We start from the raw sequence: 18,806 nt of genomic DNA, 5'->3' as shown, positions 1-18,806 counted from the left end.
ACCTTGCCTCTACACTGCTTTCGCAGCCAATCACAAGGTAGGAATCTCGGGGGGGAAGAAATCATTATTACAGTAACATCTCTGTTTTAAAAAAAAAAAAAATACTTTCCACAAAATAACTGTATGCCATTCCAATCAGTTAGGGTGTTTTTTTGTTTTTTTTAACCTTCTCTGCCCATTATGAAAAGCACAATGGAGAGGTACCATCAGCTCACCCTCCAAAGCCCCTCCCTTCAAACACATGCACAGGCATTGCCTGACATCTGAGTATCGGAGAGAGAGGACATATGTAACCCATTCGTAATCAGTTGGAAGTCAACTTCATACAAATAAATGTTCATGTCAAAAATATTCATTTTTGGCTGTTCTAGGGTCTCATCTTATTTTAGCAGAACGATAGCTTTGCTTTCATAATCTGTATGTCTTAATGGCAAATTCAGAGCAAAAATACAACTTTGAAGCTTCTAAATGTAAGATGACAGAACCAGAGTTTTGGATTATCTGGATTATCTAACTTTAGCTAGATTACTGTCACCTGTCACACAATCACCGCAGTGGCTTTCTCGTCTGCAAGGGAATGGGTTTCACCTGATTTTACTCCAAAAATGTCTTGACTTTCATGATCTGTATGTCTTTGAAAGAACAGCCTACAAAGTTGTGAATGGCCACAAAGAGAAATACAACATACAGAACAATGTTTTCAAAAAGAGGAAATCTTGACAGCTGGATGGATCGAGACATTTTCCCCTCAAACAGAATGACAAAAATGATGCGCCATGATTGATCAAATTGCACTGACAGCCTTATCTCCAGACATTTTTGCTTTAGGGGTGGATGTGCAAGACTTTCAGCACATTCTATTCTCAGATGCATGGCTGTTGTATTTTCAAGGCTTCCTGTGATCAATAATGAAGTCATTGGACCTCAGTAAGCACTGTCACCTCACAGCAAGACGGTCCCAGGTTCAAATCCTGGCCAAGGCCATTCTGTGCAGAGTTCACATGTCCTCCCTGGGTTCACATGGATTTCCTCCCACAGTCCAAAGGCATACTGGTTAGGCTAATTAGAGGCTCTGAATCGCCCATAGGTATGAATGTGTGAGTGAATGGTGTGTGTGTACCCTGTGATGGATTAGTGACCGGTCCAGAGTGTATTCCTGCCTTTCGCCCAATGCATGCTGGGACAGGCTCCAAAGTGCCCACCCCCCTTACAATCCTGGCCAGAAATTAGAGGGTCAGATAATGGATGGATGGATGGGCCTCAGTAAAACAGTCCAACTCCTATTTAAAAAAAAAAAAATCAGTTTTAAGATAATTAATGTGAAGTCCTATTAAGAGATTCTGTTATATCCTCTTTAACTGATAGCACAAGTCATAGTATTAAGGTTATTGCATCATGGATGGGCCCAACAGTTTGGGATGGAACCCAGACTGTGCTAGTCCAAACTGTGGCTGGTAACCCCACAGGGTGAAGCTGCTGTCAAAGAGAAGCTGAAGGTTTGGTCCCAGCAGCATTACAGAATCTCTCCTAAGGAGATGACGAAAAGACAGGGGTCTTTTTGGAAGGGGAAACTGACCTATTTCAGGTCCAGTTTCGAGTTCCTCTCCCAGCTGATCGCGCTCTGTACAGGCAGCTGGCCAATGAGCCAATTCACTGCGGGAACCAGCAGGCTTAACGAGCTGCAGGTGTGTGAGGTATTGATCTGTTTGCAGCACTGCACAGGCGTTTTGTCGTCTTCTTGGCTGTCTTCCTGGCTGGCCTCACAGCCGTCTTCCCGCCTGTGGCTGGCGTGGTGTCTACTTTTTAATGCCACTGATCATTAAAACTCTTACACCTACACAGTTCCTCAAAGGCTAATATTTGCTTCGAGTTTTTACGGCAGATATTCACAGGGTATTTCCATGCATTGCATAGCAATAGGAAAACTCTGTTAGGAGAGGCCTATGCTTGGTCACAGATTTATACAGAATTTTGGCAGAACGTTCCAGGATCGGCACACTGTGCTGTCACCCTATGAAGCTCTGCTACTCTGTTCATTTCAACGGACAGCTAGTCAGTTTACATCGACAGCTTTTCTGTGTAAGCATTTCTTTACTGCACCGCTGGAAACAATTAAAAACACATCTCTCCAGAGAACACCTACGTATGAAAATCTGTATTAATCCACCACACTAAAAATGCATAGTTCACACCTTCCTTTGCAATGGTTTACTTCATGAACACTTTAAATGCATTAAATGCATATTAGTGGTCACTTTTTCCTCACGATCAATTATATATATTATAAACCTGAGTGCACAAACCCTGGAATAAGACTGCAGCGCTGAGTAATTAGACGATGGATAAAGGAGGAAGGGCACCAGATGATCTCTGAACGCTCTCGTGGACACGGATCCATATGTACAAATATTTCGGGTCTTTTGGGGGGTAAATCACCCTCATTGGCTCAAATTAAAACGTGTCACTCCCGTTAGTCAGACGCAGAGCCTATCTTCAAATGTCACCGTACAGTACTGGCTGCTTTGGAGTTACCTGAAGTGTATTTTCTGGCTTTAGGTCATAAACCTCCAAATGCCCTGTATCATCCATAGCAAAGCCAGAGGGTCGTCACAAACTTCGGGAAAAAATATCCCAAAATTACCCCCAAGAACTTTCCGGTCAAAAGTCAAAAACACTCACTAAATCTGAAATAGTGTAATATAGGACCCCCATAAACTGAACTGTTCATTTAAAGGAAACAACAACCTTTTGTCCAAAGTCAAATCACAGCATAAATAATAAATTCCCAAATCCTATTACTCTGGGAAGCTGCATGTACGATGGAGAGAAAATTTATATTTTCAGACATTACTGTAAATCACTGCATTATTGCACATTGCAGTGAGCACTAACAAAAAGCAAAGCAATTTAAAGTTTCAGTTAACTCATCATGCACCATTTCAGCATGCAGAATCAGCATTTAATATCTGAGAGTCTATGTAATTTAAAATGGCCGTGGTCTTTAAGTGTCTAAGTGTTGTAATGTCACAACACAAGTAACATTTAAGCAGATATTTATCAATGCCAGTTGGGCTCATACATCATCTGTAGTTTACTGCAAGTCCAAAAGTGCATCAAATATGCTCAGATGGCCTATAATAATTTGAGAAATGTAAACATATCTGTCCTTTGCTTAAGAATCATTTTATTTCTATATTTTTTTTCATTTTAATTGGCATGATACTGAATTCTGTTAAAGCCCATTTTTTAGGAGGACCCTGGGAGCCACACCTTCAGTCAGGCACATTCCACAGCCAGACATCCCATAATAGACGCCCACATTGTGTTCCGGCCTCTCATCTTTGTTGTCCTTGGCAATATTTTTCACTCAATTATCTCAGAGAGGTGAATCAATTTCCAAAATGTCAGATTGGCCATAATGGCAGTGCATCATTTCTCCATGGCTTTAGTGAGGCAGAACAGTTTATGGGAACATTAAAGAGAAAAATCATTTGTTTTCTCCAGAACACCTACAACCTTCTTGCCAGCAAACGTTCTGCCTCCCATTCATCTTATGACTTTGCAATTCCAGAATTTTAACCAGATATTAATTTTTAAATAGATAATGAGCACTACACTACCTAACCTGATTGTCTATATCTCATCAAGCAATAGATGGCCTTATCTAACATCCTTCATCAATTTCTTTGATGACAAGCTGTCGGATTTATGCCTCCAAGTGCTCATTTGCCAATCAAAAGGAACCTATGTGGTACATGGTGAATGGAGATCTCCGAATATATTTTAGTTAAAATAATTTCACTTGCTTTTGTGCATATTTTGGAGCAAATAGAGCATTTTAAAAAATTGTTCTATGGTTTTTAACACAAATGTTCAACACCAGAAAGGCTGTGTTTTTATTACTTCTTGCCACTGTCCAACGTTACCTCATCGATTTCAGTGCCCACAGCGACCTAATCTCATAAATATTAAGAAACCATAAGTTGCAAAATTATTTTCTTGAAATAAAGGACACAACTGAATCAATTCCAACAGCTGCAGTAGGACATTCTCAAACGTATCTCCAGAATGTCTGGGAGAGTTCAATACAGTTCTGTGGTTCAAACCCCAAGTCTCTGGGGTAGGTATGAAACCATAACCAGCGTAGCCAACCAAATCAAATAACAGAGATCTGCCGGCACCAATCAGATTGCAGCAACACTATCCCACGCAAGTTAAAGTTTCTATCAGAGGCTGAGTACCTGGAATCAAGACAAAAGTGTCACTGATGAATGGGGGTGCACAAGCTATAGAGATCACGATCGACTATATAATTATTATGGTGTTCCCTACCACGCTGACAGCTACCTGGAGAGGATTAAAGGCTATTAGTATCAGTATGTGATTTTGAAACAAAGAAAACAGTAGTGTTGAACTGAAACAAATCCCATAATTATGTCCTGAGGGAAAGCTGGAATTACTACAGTGTGTAACCCCATGGGATCTGCCTTTTAGAGCGCTGGTCCTATATAATGTCTTGTCTTGAATGGGCTGACCTCTGCCCTTCATCCAAGGACTCTAATCATGGTTGGAGCCTCACAATTCAGTTATTGACTATCATAATGATAATATTGATCAAAGTGTTCCGGGGTAAGTGATCCTTTCGGACATGTGCTGATGGCGGTGCAGAGCTGCCCAGGATTTTAAGGTGGACCGAATGGCCCTTTGATGTTTACCATGCAGGGTAGCCACAGAGAATAAAGGCCCGATAGAGGCCTTCCAGCCCGTTTAAACTTTAAAAGGTGAAAGATCACAAATGTGTGATTAGAATGTTGTTAACTGAACAGTCCAATACTGATGTAACGATCACTGCTGGTAACTGAAAGAAATGGAGTTCTAGATCACCGACTTTGAATTTTGGAAAAAAAGAAAATCTTTCTAACAACTTGCTCTTCAAAGGGTTTAGTCGATAGACTCCTGGTACATTGTATCCCTGGGAGGCAGTGGGAGAAGAACGGGACCTTATTTCCGTGAGATTAGGAAATGGCTTCAGTGAGAGAGCTTCCACTCCGCTCACATCCTCATCGTCCCAGGTCTTTGGAGTCCGTACTCCTTTTAATCTCTTTTCCTCCCTTCTGTGTATGTGACCTTAAAATAAAAGGGTATCATTTTAGAATGAAAAGCTTTCGGCTTGTACGTTACCTCAGCACCAGATCAATAAAGATGGTGGATTTTATTCATTAAACTTCCAACCCCTGACAAGTGTGAACAGCTTTAAAGCGAAGATAACTTGCCTAGGCAATGTGACAAACAGTATGCACAGGGGAGTGTGGATGGCTCTTGGCTTTGAATGGGAAAGCAATTGCAATGAATCAGGGAGCCGCCCAGATTTAATTTTGTGGCTAGGCAGTTTGTTACGATCGGCAACACTGCAGTGCATCCACGAAGCCGGGACTGAGAAAATGAATCTGAGAGTCACAGACGTTAGACAAGGTTTTAATCCTCAAAGTGAAAATTACTGCAGTTACGTCAAACTGCTGGGCTTAAGTTGGAGGGACACAGCATACGTATTGGCTTACAGAGCTCTAAATCCATCAGATTGACGTGGACGAGCATCACTTTCCACTCTGACCTCACGATTTCAGCTTCGACATGAATGACCACCCAACCCAAGAGAATGAATCGCAGGGTCCTTTTCATGTGTGGGTCTGAGTGCCAGAATCCCACGTTCTAATTTCCATCACCTTACTGAACACCAGCAGTGCTGGACAGGAGGACATGACAGAGGTGTGTTCCATTAGAGTGACAGTGGACAGGCGGTTTATTACGTTGTGTTGTTCTTGGGGAATTTTATCACCTTCCACTCCATGGCTCAGCTGGAATGTAGAAGGGAGTAACTGTTGAGGGACGCCAATTTCCTTACTGTGAAATGGATGATGCAGGAGCAGGCAGAATGCTCTGTGAGTGTATCATGTGTGAGCACATATATGTACTGTACATGTACATGTGTGCTAATGCGTCTGTGTATAAAACACATGTGCATGTGTATATGCACTGCATGGGCATCTGTCTATATGTGTGTACATCTTTACGTAAGTGGATGAGAGAGAGGGCATGTCACATCATAAACAAGGAACCCGACACTGACAATTATAGACTTTCCAAGACAATGGATAAAGTACTGTGCGAAATGCAGTGTTGTAAATCTGTGGGATGAAATATAGTGGATGTGTATGCGCTAATCCTTCTCCCACAGGGGAAAATGAGCCGCAGGTACGTAGTCTACATTAACATTACAGTTTCATGAGAAAGGCCAGTTAATCTGAAATGCCTCAGTCTGTGGAGCTGCTTCATTGAACTGCATACATGTGAGTGAATATATTACATGCTTGCTGGTTTGCGTGATACACACACACACACACACACACACACACACACACAGACACACACACACATACGCTCAGCGCCACACAGTGCATTCCAAGGAAATCAAAGGGCATAATCGACATTTCAGACCGAAGATTTGCAAGCTTTCCTCCAGCACACCAGTCACAGAATAATGTTGCCAATTACACTGCTCTCATCACACAGCCCTGTCCTGACGCTGCCTCTGTCACTGTGACAACAAGCACCTAATGAGCTATGCAGCTCTCTGCTCTGGTATGGACAGCGAATATCAGATCCTCTCTCACACTTACGCTCATTACCGTGCACGATTGTGTCCCATTCCTTCCAGAGCAACTAGGAGAAATGCGTTGCTGCATTTTTGCATCTTCTCATGATGCGTCAGACGGTGTACGGCAACATCTGGTGCAGATGCACCCTGGTTGATTTCTACAGTACCTACAGTCCTTCCCTTGGTGTTGTTACGGTACCTCTTTCTTGAGAATTTGTCCATTTTACACTTTTGTGATGATTGAAACAAACAAAACCAGATGGAACAGATATCGATATTGTGATGACGTAATGTTTTTCAATGGAAGAAAGTTTCCATAATGCTACACATGTGCAGGATCAGGGGTCCGGGACTGCGGTTTTGGACTGCCCACATTCTGGGACCCATTGTCATGATCCGGCAACTCTCAAAAGGGGAAGATTTTAGAAAACATATAAATCCATGCGTTCCTCCTTGATAGTTGGTGTCTCCCCCCACCCCCCCCCCCCTTCCGGTGACCACAGAGACCTTGAGCTTCAGTCACCTGCCTCACAGTTATTTTTCTCACACCTGCGGATTTTCAAAATTAAGCACCGCCCACATCCTGACTGTGCTTTCAGAGCGGGCATCTGCCACTCAGCCCTCTGCGTTCCGTGGCCATTCACACGCGAGCGCACGCGGGCACAGGGACACAGCAGCTGACAGCTGCGCATGGCCGTAAAGCTCACTCACATCTCAATGAGGACACCCTGACGGTGAATAGGAGAAGTCTAGCACTTCAGCGGCTGGCATGTCAGCCATCTTGAAACAAGCCCAAGCGTGTGATGTCTCTGCCCAGTTTTACTGGGCACAGGCTAACCGATAAATCTTCTTTTTTTTTTTCTTTCCCTTTTGGGAAATAAGAAGGAAAATCAATAGAATGCATCAAATTGGAATTCTATTATGCAGTAGGAAGTAGCAATTAAATCACATCGGAATGTGAGGGGGGGGGCCTGTTCAAGGCTATTGATTCGCTGTGAAATCACTATCGGCTCAACGGGAGAGGAACAACACAAGCGTGCCTTCCCACAGACCTTACTTCCTGTCTAATCGTCCCCAAGCCTTCTTCTACAAGAAAGAACTGATGAATTACACAGTGGATTTCTTCCCCTAAACGAAGGACGGCTCAAGTAAGATTTGTTGAGCCGAGACGCCGATCGGATGCAGATGCGGCGTCGGCTCAGGTTTCACACAGCGTGCTGTTTGGCAGCGTTCACAGCACCAGATTCGCTTTCCGGAGTCAGATATTTCAATCCTCGAGCGCCCTTCACGTTACAAGCAAAGTAATGCGGTCCACTCACGGTAAAACAATTCCATATGTTTTTTTTTGTTTCTTTATTCCAAATCCTTGGGCAGTCCCTGAGATTAATATTAATCTGTTCAATTATTATAAACCCTATTTAGGGTGAAGCTAACAATTGGTTGCCTCATCCGTGGTTTCACTCAAAGCAAGACCCTGAGGATTCACGTCACATTTGGGCCCTTCTGTAGAACGCCACACATGTGCCCCGTACGGAAGCTCTTTCACAGCTCAAGGCTTAAGGTGGATTTTTCCCATCATCCTCTCTGAGCAGCCTCCCCCCACCGTTCTCATTCCTGGCTGAGCTTCAGTAAGCACATTGACAGAGTAGGGGAGTAAAAAACACGTATTTATGACTCTTTCCATCCATTTTATTCTCTTCACAAAAAGAAACCCATAAATACTCCATCTGAAAGTGAATACATTAAAATTCTATATAAATATATTTATTTCTGTATATGCTGTATATGCAATATATAATAGTTTGATAAGGGCAGATGGACAAAGAATAACTGCATTTGTAACTGAAAAGAGAGCACAGTCTTAAAGTCAATATTGATCAAAATAATTTTTTTTAAAACAGCTGGATGGTAAACAACCAACTTTCATACATCGCTCAATTTGATATTAATCAAATGTATATTTTCAATATTTATACTTGATTAGTGTTCTTCAAAAAAAAAAAAAAAAACGCATTGCAACTACAGAAAGGCATCAGAAAGGCATCAATTGTAAAGCGCTTTGGATAAAAGCATTTACCAGAGAGATCAGAGAATCCTATTGGCTGGCTTTTGACTGCATAAGGAAGTTTATTTAAAACCCCATTGTTGATTAAAATGGGTATGCGTTTTAGTGACTCAGCAGTTCCTCTGATTGAGCTGGCTGTGCTCATTTCACCTCACTCTCTCATGGGGGGGGGGGGGCGGAGCTTAGTCAGCACAGGCTCTGTGCTCCTGTCAATCATGCCCCCGGCTCCCAGGAAACTCGCCATCCACGTCTGTGAATGACTAAACGTCAGGACGAGCGTCCTGCTTCAGACTCAAAATGTTTAGCGTGAAATTGCAGGGATGATTTACAGACTGACTGGAGCACACGATTTCAAGAAGGTGCAAAGTGGTGGAAGCTGAGGCCTTGCTTTCAATGGTTTATAAATCCGACAGAGGCCTGATGGATCGGGAGGAAAACCGTCCACGTCACATTTCATATCGGAGAAAATTTGGCAACCATTAGGCAGTCCGACCCCGCAGTATGTGGAGACGGAGACCCAGAGCTTTCAGAATTCACTCAATTTCTGGAGGGCCGGTCTGTATTCTAGTTTTTCTTCCAACCAATTAATTGGGCTTGATATTTCTAAACCTTTTATGTACACTAGTGCGGGTTCACCATATATCAGACCACAGACAAGCGGTTCCCCCAGTGACGAGTGCAGTCTGTGACTGTAGCTCACGATCTTATTAAAAATAAAAGGTCAAATCAAATAAATGACGGGACTAATTAAGCCGTTAAGAGAGGAAGCTGACATAAAATCCCAAAACGGCTCAGCCCTCACTGCGTGCCCCTGGGCTGCGCGGTTGGCATTAAATTGCTGGGGGCGCACAGGAAAGCAAAATTAAACAAAAACAAAAATATATCACCATGACAACAAAGAAAGTCATAATGGGAATGGGAACTTCCTGAAAAGTCACAAAAGCCATTACACGCAAAACACCGAACCACAGATAACTAACGAACAGAAATATTTAACAATAACGAACGGGACGATGGATAATCAAAGCCTGCGACATTTTAAGTGTTCAGTTCCTCTCTGTGACTGGTCAGAGGCAGCACTGGTCCCAAACGCTCGTAATGGCATAATAGATAGCGTGCTAGCTGCCTTTAATGAACGCATAATGCATTTGTGCACGCCTCTTCTAATTAAACAGTTTGGCTCATTAACTTCCAGAATGAATGCATGATGAAAAACTGTTACAACGCGACGCAAGTGAAAATGGAATCTTCTGTCAGCTCCATTTTTTATCGTAATGAGATGCATTATTGCCATAAATGATAACAGTCATTAATTAATGAAGTAGCAGCTGCTTCTGTCTGTGGGCACATGCAGGTGAGATGCTCACTGACAGACAGACCTCAGATATGCGATTACTATCACTTGATGATGATGGAGATGGAGAAGGAGAAGGTGAAGGAGGAGAAGAAGATGAAGTAGATGCTGATGATGAAGAAGAAAAAGAAGAAGAATATAATTGACTGCATCTATATGTCACCTTTAATCACAGGTCCCTATATTTTGTAACAGCCATTTTCAAACGAGAACACTTCGGATTTTTTTTTTTTAACCTTTATTTACCCAGGGTAGGTTCACTAAGCACGGATGCTCTTTTGCAGGAATGCCCTGCTTCACATTCACACACACATTCACACCTGGGAGCTGCCCAGTACAACCACAATCCTCTATTGTTGGCCACTGAGCAGCTCCACTGGAGGGAGAGAACCCCCCCTCCCCCCCCCCCCCATGCACCAGGAGAGCACGACAGGAGACCCTGTGTACAGTATAAGACTTCCTGTGAATCGGTTATCATGTACTTGCCTATTTATTATTTACCTGTCTTACTGTCAACTACTGTTGCTCTATAATCTAGTTTGCAAATGTAAGAGTCCAAGCATTACAATATTAATATGCAATACATACAAGCAACTATCTCTATAAATTCTCCTAAATATGATTTACATTCTAGAAAGCAAATGTCCCACCCATTTCCATGTCAGCTCTCTACGATTTTTTCAGCAAACGTGAGTATATCTGAAAGGTACATAAGTAATCAGGTTTCTATAAAGGAACCTTTTCTGGTCCTTTCGGGGGGGGGGGGGGGGGCAGTTTTCAATTGGTAATTAAGTTAATCCAAGTTGGAAATTTGTGTATGGGCCTGCGGTGGCCAGCAGCTGTTTTATCCCTCTTCACACGGAGTCATTAGGTATAATGAGTCTGTTTTGTATTCAGTACGTCCCATCTATCACATCAGTTGCCCCTGAAACATGATCTAAAATTCCAGAGTGGAGCCCCTGAGAAACAAAGCATCTATCATTGAGACATTATGTCCTAGATCAGTACAGAATAAGTGGGGGGAAAATGCATCTTGCACGACACAAATGTGATTTATGAATACAAATGCACTCCATTACGTTTCATTCATAGTACATCAGGAGCAATCCATTTATCTTCCAGCACACAATGCAAAATATGAATGACCCAACAATCAGTGCATTAGTCCTTGATAACAGGAATGGTTCTCTTAGGAGTGTACGCAAGTATGGTTCCCTTGGCCATTGTGTGTGTGCGCGTGTGTGCGTGCGTGTGCGCATATGTACGTGCATGCCTGTGTGTCTATTTATCTATGCATCAACATTTTTTTGACATATGCGCCTGAGAGCATTGGATTATGTGTACATCCGAGTGTTCCGAGTGTGTGTACTGTGCAGGTGCATATCCGTGTGAGCGGGATCATTAAGCCATTTCTAATTTCCCCGGACACAGATGACAGCCTGCAGCAGCACTTCCGCTGGAATCAGGATGGTGATGAGAACACACTTCTGGAACGTTCTGTTGGAAGGCCATGGCAGAAAGTTGCTTCTGTCGCAAGCGTATATTTAGCTGGATAGCTAATGAGACCCTTCTTGTGTGTTTTTTGCACTCAAGTGCAAACTTCGCATGACTGTCTTTTGTCATTTTGCATATTTGATGACGTGACCTGAACATTGTTTGATTTCATTTTATCACAGTTGCATGCGGCAACGTAGCTTGTAAAATCAAGGAGAAATCTTTTTTTTTTTTTTTCCCCAAGCAAGATTTGATAAAAATTCTGCTTTTTCTACCATGTTCTGTGTAAAACCTGTGTAAGAAATGTGATATGATGGGCAATGATAAGGAAATAAGTTCTTGCAGCATTGTGTATCCACGACGTGCTTCTCATGAACAGGTAAGGAAAGTGACTGGAGTAAAAACCAAGGTGAAAACAGACAAGAACATGATAAAGGATCTGTAGTATTCCATTAGGCCACAACATTAAATTTATGACGCAGGTACACGTTGTACTGCCTCTCTGCTTCGAGAGATCGGTCTTCGCTGTAATCACGAAGGCCTTGAAGGGATATAGTTTGCCAGCTTTCAGGGCTGAAAAATGTATTTCACCTTTTAGTTGTGCTTGAACTGTGTGTATTGATTTGTATGATATCTCAAAAATCATTTTAGTTTTTTTTTTTTTTTCTGGGGAAAAAAAAGTACTTAAAAATTAACTTTAAGGGAAGTGTTTAATTATGTTCATTTTACACAGGCCAAATGAATAACCCTTAAAAACAATGTTTCTAAATGCTTGGCACATGCAACCAGACTCATTCCCTGAGGTTTATTTTTTCCTCAAGTGCCACTCCAGGTGCCTTTAAATGATATGGGCCGACATTTTAAAGCGTTATAAACTAAAATCATAGCGCACATCCTATTTCGCAGAGAGCTGAAGGGCTGACGGAGATGCATTAAAAAAAGGAAGAGTGCAGATCAGAGGTGGACAATCCAGGTTCAGAAAGTAAAAGTTCATCTCAGGATTTTGTCCCAGTCACCTGGATTTGCTAATGAGCACCATTCTTCAGCACCATTCTTTAGGGCTAAATTAGCTGGCTGAGTTCAGGGGTGGATGAAATACATGGCAGGACTTCTACTTTCTGACCCCTGGAATGCCCACCGCTGGTGCAGATATCCCAGATTCACATAGTTTGGACTGACCTACCGGTTCAGGGGAGCCTTTTTATGCCAGTCAGCAATTCCCCAAAAAAAAAAAAAAATCTACCTGCTTTGTCTTCCCCGTTCGGCACGAAACGGTGTAGCGATCCCCAGCCCACATTGACGGGGAATTGATTTATTTGTTATGGTGAGGTGTTATTCTCCCGCTCTTTTCCATCCACAGATGGCAACAGTAAAATGTGCAGTCCAAGGTATGCACACACACACACACACACACACCACAGTGCAAATGTCACGTGCTAGTTGCTCAGCAGTTTGCACTCCTTCCTGCGTTATCTATCGCTACAGAAATACAATATAGTCCTCCGTTAAAATGCTGTTCCCTGGGGGGGGGGGGGGTTCAGTCAGACATCGCTGAGGTGAAATCTGAAAACGTGGGCATTAGGCATGCGAGATCTGTCTCTGTGATTAAAGAAAAAAAAAACATGGCAGTAAGACTGATGAATGCATTTACCTGATTTTATTGGCTGCTGTACTGCCCAGGAACTCTGTAACAATGGCGTTTAATTTCATCTGAGGCCGTGGCCTGTAATTACACCTGTCAAATCTTCATGTTTATTACTGTATGGACCTGTGCGTAAAACTAGCTATTAACTCCGTTAATCCCCGCACAACCTTTCAATTATAAGATGCAGTGATGGATCACGTTGCTTCAGTCTTTCCCGCTGCCAAAACGAAATTGGGATTGGCTCACGCGGGCCAGGTTCATTTGTTCTGGGTTCAAGGAAAAAGAACACTAACCTAGGTAATAATCCTCAGTGAGATCATTTGAAAAAAAAAAAAAAAATTTCAAAACCAGCTAAACAAAACACTTACTGTACCTGTTAGTAATATGGTGTTCAAAAGTGGCCGATGAAGATGACTGTAGTACAGGTAAAGGAAAAATGATCTTAAAAGGTTCACAGTGGTCCTATGCCCGCATTTGAGGTATAGTCACAATGTGGTACATCATAATCCCTTCTGTTCAAATGTGTAATGCCCTTTCACTGTTTTCATGCTGAACACAGTCGCTGATATTGTACGTAATTGTGTAATAAATTCTATCCAGTTGCATTCTAGACTTGACCATATATTTCTACCAGTGTTCATGACACCAGTGGTCAGCTCTGTACACAAGCTATACATTCAGGACTTTTGAAAATCCACCCGATAATGACATCCTTGGTCACTGTGTCTCCATCACCAGTGGATGGTTCCGCATCCTAGGAGACATTTGGTCCCACTGATTACTGTCCAATCAGAGCTCACGGATACATTTTTTTTTACAGCACAATGCAATTCAAGGTTCCTACTGCTAACTGATGAGTCATAACTGTTTCAAGACAGAGTAATAATTCACGTTTAAACATTTAAATAATTGAAAAATATCAGTTATACAAGTGGTCTGCCCAAGTGCTCCATCCCACTCTTTTTTTTTTTTTTTTTAACAAATATTGGCCTCACCAGGGATTTAAAACTCAAATCCTAGAAGGTGACTGTGTCTGCTGGCTTTTAAATTTGTTCCTGCATGTTAATGCTTAATTTAAGTCATTGATCAGCTAAAGAGTCCTTACACCTAGTTTGCAAGGCATACATTAGCTGCTGATTGAAAGGAAATCACAAAAAAACCAGCAGTGACTGCAGCCCTCCAGGACTGGAGTTTGAGAACCCTGGACAACACAGATATCTTTGCTGGCATTGTTGTTTATTTTTTACGTATTTTTAGCTCAGCTTACCCCAGTCCCAGGTTGAATGAATGTAACCGCTGTAGCTGATGTGCCAGCTTGCCATGATAAGGATAAAATGAATGGCTTCTGCTGCGACCGATACAGAAAAGGAATAAAATCTGAGCGGGACCCAGAAGCACTGAACCATCAATAATAAATGCCCCGAGACTTTGTGTCTAGTTGGAGAGCGAGCTGTAGACTCCTGGTGTGACAATAGCCGCACTGTAGAAATGCTATTGTAGAGCTGGCGATCGTGCAGGGGAGCATTTAGCGTGGCTCCAGTGGACAGTCACTCTACACTGTGCTGGCTCTATAAGGCAGGAGCTGCGAGTTCAAAACCTGAGAGTGCTTTGTCTTCCACAGTTTGTTTATACGTTTATTCGTTTTACTTATTGTCTCAGCTTACACTGACACACAGTTTAGCTATGCTAGGTCACAGCTACTGCATTTCCCAGAGTACAAGTGATAGGCTAGCATGCCCAGCAAACAGGTAGCCTTAACATTAGTAATGAGTTACCTAATTTTTTTTAAAAGCAGATTTCTTCACATAATCACATTTCCTCACTGATTGCAGATTCAGATGGAAAACTGACCTTGGCAAAAGTACAAAAAAAAGTATACTAACCAAAAACATTCCTTTATAAATCACCCTTTATTAAAAAAATTCTGACAATATTGTTCAGTGAGCATTGGGAACAGAGCCAGGGCTGTAGCTTTGTTAAAGTAGAGCCTTATCTTTTTTTTTTTTTTTTTTCTAAAGTAGAATTTCTTCCTCATGACCTGCATTGTAAAAGTTTTGTAAATTTTGGGAAGACTTTAAAGGCTATTTAAAGTGTTTATGTTCATTTAATTCAGCTATATTCTAGTCTTATGCATTGAAACACAAGCCGTGGAGAAAAGAAGATGCACCAAAAGGCATTTGTGCCTCAGCACATATAGGGCCTTAAAACAGGGGGTGGTAGGCTATTGACTCAGGGTTGTCATGGTGACTGGAAAATCGGTTTGGAGTTCAAGAAAGAAAAAAGAAAAAAAAAAAAAGAGAGAAACATCACAGTAAAGTCACAAAGATGTTAAAGATGTGTGAGAAAGCAAATCGGATATCGACTCCATCGCTACAGCCCCACGGGTCATGTCCAGGGCAGCTTATCTTCAAAAGGTTACGGTCTTGGCACAACGGAGCGGCGTAGCGTGAGCTTGCGCCCCTCCTAGATTAAAACGAAGGCGGGCTAATCCGAAAGCGCGCAGGATGATTCATCCGAACCATTTGTCTGAGGCGTGAAAACAAACGGTCTTAATTTGGAGAAAATCGTACGGTTTTTATCTGGTATTGATTCTGCACTTGCCCCCCAGTGCCAGTTCTCCAGAGAGGGGGGGGGGGGGGGGGGAGAGAGAAGTACTGCAGAAACCCAATTCCTTAATTTCCACTCTGCTGAACCTAGACGAGGGGAGAAGCCATTCCCCACAATGCCTTGCAGACAAAAAGAGGATATTATCGTTTTCATGCTCACAGTCAGTGTCTCAAATGGCTACGAGAGAGAGAGAGAGAGGGAGAGAGAGACCCAGAGGCCTCTGAATTTCCTCTATCATGTTAACACGTGTTTCTGCTCCACGGGCAACACACAGAGAAAAGAAGAAAAAAAACCCCAACCCAACCGAGGGTCCTGCGTGTGTTTGCATACTGGATGACTTCTTGCCAGGCATGTCAGATACAGTGACATATCAAAATGGGGGGAGGAGGGGTGTGCATAAAAAGAGCTGCGATTCCTGCACGTTTCACCCGATATGGAGGCAAATATCCGCAAAATAAAGCAGCCAGTCTGCACTGTAATCTCATATTCTTATTATTTAATTTCCAATCCAGTGTGCTGGAGCGCAGAGCCAAAACAACAAAAACTGTGTCGCTGTCCAAAGACTTACAGACTACACTACATGTCCCAGAATGCTACTTCAGAGCTGTTCAGAGAAATATGTAAAGCGTGAAATAATCATGGTACAAATGCATAGAGTAAGAACACCTTCAAAGCTTAGCTTTTAGCTTGAATCTGTTTAATAGAACAGATGGGCCCATTACCCTGTGACTGGGACACTTATTACCCCATGTTGCTAATGGAAACTCAATGCAGCATAATTGTAGCGGACGATTTATATCCTTCCAATGTGGGATGCAGACGGGAAAAACCTCAATGGGACTAAGAGAGGTTTTATTTCACCATTGGTCAACAGATTGAACTTAATTCTGAGCGATCGCTACCATTAAATGACTGTCACAGACTGTAATCATAGACTGCAGTGAACGGATTTCTGACTGTGAGTGACTGGTAATTAACAGTGACATAAATTCCATCTTCTTTAGGCCTCACAGACCGCCCCCCCCCCCCTCCCCCTCACCTCCTCTCGCACTGCCATTGCAGACAAAAGGCAGAATTCTACAGTCATCGGCTCCCCCTGCTGGTGATAACAGTAACTTCAGTTGCACAGCAGGGAAAAACGCTTCTCTGCAGAATGGTGGGTTACAGCAGTTACAATGTATTTGTCTGATGTCATGAGGTAAGAAATGCATTTAAATAAAACGTGTTGGGAGAGTGTATGCAGACTTTTCACAAGTACAAAACATTTACATTACAAAACCCAATACTTATCACTGGGTAAAATATTGTAATAGCATACAACTCTTTTTCAACAGGTTTAATAATGGAGTTAATTATGTGATTATTTACCACAGTTATGTCTCCCACAAATAATCTGATTAAACATATTGATGACTCAGTTTGTTAAATCAGGTGTGTATTTGATCCTTCTTTCAAGAAGATCCTGGTGTCTCTACAAATGACTAGGAATATTGACTGAAATGTCATTTAAGCTGCATTAAATGTACAGTTCTCTGAAATCTACCATAGCCCACACACACTAATGTGAACTGAATTTTTTCCTCACTCCCTCCTTTTCTTAGTATCCGATATGATTGTTGCATTGATAGGTGATCAGCCATCCACGGGTGTTGCAGTAATATATCACATGTTGATAGACTGAGCAGGATCATGCTGATGGCACTGGCATCAGACATTGATTTTTAATATCTTAATAACCAAGTCATACAAAATAAAGTGTGTTCATACACACCAGCTAAACAATCAATGCAATTGCTATAAGATACATGTAGTAAAGTGTATCTTTATACAGTCTTTAGTACCTGTAAATGTCTGGCGTTAGTGTTTGCAATTCTCCAAAATCAAAATCTTACATAAAATGTAATCTGTGATAAGTGTACTTGTGTCTGTGTGTGAATTAACAGGAATCTTCTTTCACAGTTGAACTAAACCAGGGTTTTATTTTTTAAAAATTGAAATCTCACTGGTACAGAAACAGTATTGCAGTCTAGCTGCTAATGTAACCCCAGTGTAGGCAAGTATAGGCAACAGTGTATTGTAATGGGTAAAGTGTTGGTCTTGTAACCTAAAGGCCATAGGTTGAGCAAGGTACTTAACCTGAATTCAGTATATATCCAGCTGCATAACTGGATACAATGTAAATGCTATGCAAAATAATAATAATAATTAGTGCTAAATCCCTGTAATGTAAGTGTAGCTTCCCTGCAGAACAGAGGGTGTGTTGGCAGTCAAGGCTGCTGTTGGGATCAAATCAACATTAAACGCCTTGCTTAGATTACATTTGCTACGTGATTTGATATTGCACTGTTATCAATAGTCGAGTTCATCTTTAAGACTCCTCTGCCCAAACACGGATCTAACACTATTAACACCAAATTAACTTTCAATTGTTCTTATTAGTCCTATACATATTCAACTGCCCTAGATCAGGTGACATTATAGGCTATGTCACGTCCGATTTTTAAAAAATGATTGATTTTCCTTACCAGAGAATAATCGTGGTCTTTCCGTGACCTCGCTTTACTCAATGCGGGAAATCTCTGTTTAGGCAGAATGCATTTATACCCTGCCACACCAATAACGAGCAACAGCTGCGGCCCTACCTGCGTCATTTTCCCCCAAAACCACTTTAGCGCAAACCACGCCCCGTAGTTGCGAAAGTTCAGAATGGATTCCATTGGTCAACACGATAAGAGCGCTGACCACGCCCCGTAGTCCATTGCAAAAATATAATTATAAAATAAATTGGAATATTTATCGCAAACCGACTTGGCACCTGCGCGAATATGCTATCATTGTGGTTTCAAAGCTTTCTTTTGGCGGTGACTGAATCTTTTCTTTAAAACGATATCCTGGTCCGCATGTTAGCTTATGTTTTGCTTGTTGGCCTATTGCGGCAATTATCTTTTAAATAATTTTTGCACAACTGTATAACGATGGTTGATTT

General features: G+C 41.9%; 1 long non-coding RNA gene across 1 annotated transcript; it reads right to left on the bottom strand.

Moving 5' to 3' along the window:
- Positions 1 to 5,097: 5,097 nt before the first annotated feature.
- On the bottom strand, positions 5,098 to 18,378 carry LOC118214650. The gene is made up of 4 exons (XR_004762664.1): positions 18,346 to 18,378; positions 16,860 to 16,919; positions 5,837 to 5,901; positions 5,098 to 5,127 (listed from the first exon to the last, which is right to left on the bottom strand). It is a non-coding gene; the product is annotated as an uncharacterized LOC118214650 (long non-coding RNA).
- Positions 18,379 to 18,806: the final 428 nt, after the last annotated feature.

This window comes from Anguilla anguilla, chromosome 15 (assembly GCF_013347855.1).
Source record: "Anguilla anguilla isolate fAngAng1 chromosome 15, fAngAng1.pri, whole genome shotgun sequence".
Classification (NCBI taxonomy): Eukaryota; Metazoa; Chordata; class Actinopteri; order Anguilliformes; family Anguillidae; genus Anguilla; species Anguilla anguilla.
Note: the sequence above shows the minus strand (reverse complement) of the source record. Positions and strands in the feature narration are given on the sequence as shown.